The following is a 4,420-nucleotide window of genomic DNA, read 5'->3' as shown; positions in this document are numbered from 1 at the left end:
TTTTTTTACCAAATTACCACAAAAAATTAATTTGATTCCATTCAACGCTCTTTGCAAAAACAATTGATCCCTTTCATTCCTCTGATCTTAACTATTGGTCAAAATAATTCATAATTTCTGCTTTTTTAACTCCAATATTAGGTATAATCGGAAAAGAATGAGGGTTATGACCATGATTTCTGAAAAGTGGTGTGAAACTAGTGGTAGTAATGTGGTGTTAGTGAAAACTAAAAAGTCTAAAAAAGGGACAACACAAGGGTTAATAACACACACAGCTGTTTGAATTAACCACGAGCACCCACTCTCATCCTGAGCTGGAAGCTAAGAAGAATCAAGAGTGGAGAAAATGGCTAACATGATGCGTTTTACCTCGTGAGACTGCCTCACAGGGTAAATGACAGATTGGATCACATTTGGCAAACATCTCTCAGACCATAAAGCCCTGAGTAATTTAGAAATGCTATCAGCATATGTTGTGTCTATTTTCAATCTGTATCTTTATGGTGAGGGGAATGCATATGCAGATTTTCCTTCCTTGAACAGTATATCTCACTTTGGTTTACAACATCCCTCCAAGGGCAGAAAGGGGACTGGCTATTGGCTGAAGTGGTTCTCAATGGGAAATTAGCATGCATAGAGGGCGCAAACATAGAGCCCCATGCAATTGATTTTTTTGTCTGGTTGAAGTTCAATTACCGATGCCTTATTTTGACGGCTTTGAAAATCTGTACGGCGCGTTGATAACGTTCCCTGAAATGACAGTGGAAAAGCTGTTGATTAAAGCACTCTCTGGTTGTCGCGCTGAAGATCCGTCGGTTTTCGAGTCCTACATGGTTGTGGATGCAAAGCTTGACATGAGATCAATAGAACGATGAGCCAGAGAGCACCAGAGATGACGCTGGAGGAGGAGAAAAAGCATTAGCACCTATCCACCTGTAAATCAGCAGAGATAAAAGACCTCCGATGAAAGAGTGGGATGGGTCGAGGTTAGTCTCGCATTGGCAGACCCACGTCCACAACGCTGCGGAGGAGGGTCTGTAGTCCACACAGCATTCCTGGAAGGGATAAAAACGTACTCTGGTTTATTGGTATTTCTTTAAAGGTCCCATGGCATAAACATGTCACTTTATGAGGTTATTCAACATTAATATGAGTTCCCCCAGTCTGCTTATGGTCCCCCAGTGGCTAGAAATGGTGATAGGTGTGAACCGAGCCCTGGGTATCCTGCTCTGCCTTTGAGAAAATGAAAGCTCAGATGGGCCGATCTGGAATCTTGCTCCTTATGATGTCATAAGGTCTATATAAAAGAGACTTCAGATACAGTATGAGGGACCACTAAGGTCTATATAAAAGAGACTTCAGATACAGTATTGGGGACCACTAAGGTCTATATAAAAGAGACTTCAGATACAGTATTATGGACCACTACGGTCTATATAAAGAGACTTCAGATACAGTATTAGGGGACCACTACGTCTATATAAAGAGACTTCAGATACAGTATTGGGGACCACTAAGGTCTATATAAAAGGAATTCAGAGACAGTATTAGGGACACTAAGGTCTATATAAAGAGACTTCAGATACAGTATGGGGACCACTAGGTCATAAAAGAGACTTCGATACAGATTATGGACCACTACGGTCATATAAAGAACTTCAGATACAGTATTAGGGGCCACTACGGGATATAAAAGAGACTTCAGATACAGTATTAGGGGACCACTAAGGTCATATAAAAGAGAATTCAGTACAGTATTAGGGACCACTAAGGTCTATATAAAAGAGACTTCAGGTACAGTATTAGGGGACCACTAAGGTCTATATAAAAGAGACTTCAGATACAGTATTAGGGGACCACTAAGGTCTATATAAAAGAGACTTCAGATACAGTTAGGGGACCACTAAGGTCTATATAAGAGAATCAGATAGTATTAGGGACCACATAGTCTATAAAAGAGACTTCAGATACAGTATAGGGACCACTAAGGTCTATAAAAAGAGACTTCAGATACGTATTAGGGACCACTAAGGTCTATATAAAGAGACTTCAGATACGTATTAGGGGACCATAAGGTCATATAAAAGAGATTCAGATACGTATTAAGGGGCCACTAAGGTCTATATAAAGAGACTTCAGATACAGTATTAGGGACCACTAAGGTCTATGTATCTATATAAAAGGGTATGTACGTTCAAGCAGTAAACAGCAGTTTACCATAGTCCTCATTATTCCATTGATTCGTCCCTACACCCGTGATAACAGCGTTGTGAGCCATGTCGCGGATCAGTCGACCTTGCTGTAGGAGAATTCTGTCCGATATCCCCCTCTCTACTTTGGACATCCAGTCCGCCCACGTTATCAGACCCTCAGCTTGTGTCTTCTGCATCCTCCAGAAGAGAGCCAGGGTCAAAGGTCACATGGAATCACGATAAGAGATAGATCCCGTAATCGGCATGAGGATTAGAAATGAAAGGCGATGCTTAAGGAATGGCTTTCAGACAAGATTAGTTCATTTCCAGGTTCAATCTGGTGATGACCTTGTGTTTCATGCTTCCTCAGCATCGGGGCTTGCATGTGGCCCCGTGGTCCTGAGAGATTCCTAAGACAAACAAAGGTCCTTTGGTGTGATTGCATTGTGGAGGATCCCCCAGCAGCACCAGAAACATGGCACTCTGTCTCTGCTGAAGGACAGGCAGCCTCTGCACACTCTGTAATTGCGGACACAAAACATATCAGATAGCTATTGTCATTGTCAGACACTCATTGTCTCAAAATTCAGGAGGGTGGCGCGCCGTGAGCCGGCTACCTAGCAGAGGATTACAGCAAGCTCCAGCCGTGTGTTACAGTAGGAGAAAAGAGCTTCCACAGCGGAAAACACCGGGTGTCTTATTCATTTCTCATTTTTCATGTATTTATTTAGCTTATTCGCTCCTTTCCTACTCCTGGGAAGTGTGTTTGTGTGTGTGTGAGGTCACGCTCTGCCTAGCATACCGAGGAGTGCTCTGAGAGTTGTCTGGCAGTAATCACAGCCAGGAATTCACACATTTTCTCACGCATAAGCCTCTTTACACGCTGTCTGTCACTTCTGTTTCAAAAAAGGCCAGTTGTAGCAGAAAAGTGATACCTAACAGTCCAAATGAGATTGTCTGGACTTTGTGAGAGGAACCGTGGTGACAGAAGGAAATATTTGCCCTAGCTGGGTCTGATTATATTACAATTAAAAACCTTGAAGCATTTTAGTTTTTTCCCCACATACAACAGACTCAAGCCGGACGTTGTTGCTGGTATACGGTGCATGCCTGAACGGAATGCTTAATGCCGATCCAGCCTCCATAGCATTCGACTGATACCTGGCTCTCTTCCATCAGGCCTATAGAGAGACAATCAGTGTCTGATTGATCGTAGCCGCCTTACAGTGCAGGAGAAAGTATCAGCCAGCAGGCCTGAGGGAGCTCTGTGCTCGCAGCAGCGGCCTCGGACTCCGGACTATAGCCCAGTGTTGACTGTCTAGCGGAGTTAAGTTAGTGTGTAACATCACATTTACACCTCTGAAATGAATTCCAAGTATCTCAGTGCATGTGTGAGTCAGCAGTGAACCTGCATGTGGAAGTTAATATTAATATACCATACTGTGATGTTGTTCCAGTAATGCCTATACACTAGAAGACTTTGGACAGACTTTGAAAAGACTGACACCATCTCACATCTAACGTTAAAGATGTCAAAATCTATAAAGACTGGGATCTCGCAGAGTGACTTATTGCAACAATATTCAGGATAGGAGAATATCAAACACGGTTGATTTTGTCCAAACGTCAAGACAGGGAAAACACTGCCTGGGACTGAGTCTTATGACCTTACACCAAACGATGGAGACGACTGGAGCGTCCCGACTCTAGCAAGTCTCTCTGGATTTCAGTCAGATATTGGAAATTGATCTTCGGCAGTGGAATCGCTTTAAAAAGTTGATTGGTGTAGCGTCTGTGTAAGCGGTGCAGGGTGGTAGCCCCTGATGTGATGCAGCCAGGCAGGCAGCATCACTTTGTGGATGGTAGGATCTTTCTATGTGTTCATGTTACCAAGTGTTACTGCAGGGGTCCAGTAGTGTTTTTTTTTTTTCCAGTGGTTTTTATTCTGAACCTGCCAGCAGTCTGCATTTTGTTTTGTGTTCTTGTTACTCCAGAATATTCTCTTCTTGTAGTTGGGCATAATCACAGAAACAGTGATGTCGACCTCAAGGTTAGCTCCCCTGAGAGCATAGGCGTACATTTTGGGGGTTATGCACAGATAATATGTCAAAAAGCATGTATGTATCCTTCTTACCTGTAAATATGTTTCCACACATTTGCAGACACCCCTATAGTGGACCATACCATCTTAAACTTCCTGTTGTCCTCGGGTCAAATCTGACCCCTTT

At 43.0% G+C, this 4,420-nt stretch overlaps 1 protein-coding gene and 1 long non-coding RNA gene across 2 annotated transcripts in view; one reads left to right on the top strand and one right to left on the bottom strand.

The window, feature by feature from the left end:
* cdk14 (cyclin dependent kinase 14) overlaps positions 1-4,420 on the top strand; it is a 205,066-nt gene that overhangs the window by 22,646 nt on the left and 178,000 nt on the right.
* The window catches only part of LOC116690620 (uncharacterized), an 11,970-nt gene continuing 11,389 nt past the window's right edge, over positions 3,840-4,420 (bottom strand). Inside the window, exon 4 of the long non-coding RNA XR_004332308.1 lies at positions 3,840-3,851. This is a non-coding gene — a long non-coding RNA (uncharacterized LOC116690620). The remainder of the gene's footprint in view (positions 3,852-4,420) is intronic.

This window comes from Etheostoma spectabile, chromosome 6, assembly GCF_008692095.1.
Source record: "Etheostoma spectabile isolate EspeVRDwgs_2016 chromosome 6, UIUC_Espe_1.0, whole genome shotgun sequence".
NCBI classification, from domain to species: Eukaryota; Metazoa; Chordata; class Actinopteri; order Perciformes; family Percidae; genus Etheostoma; species Etheostoma spectabile.
This window is presented reverse-complemented; position numbering and strand designations above follow the sequence as displayed.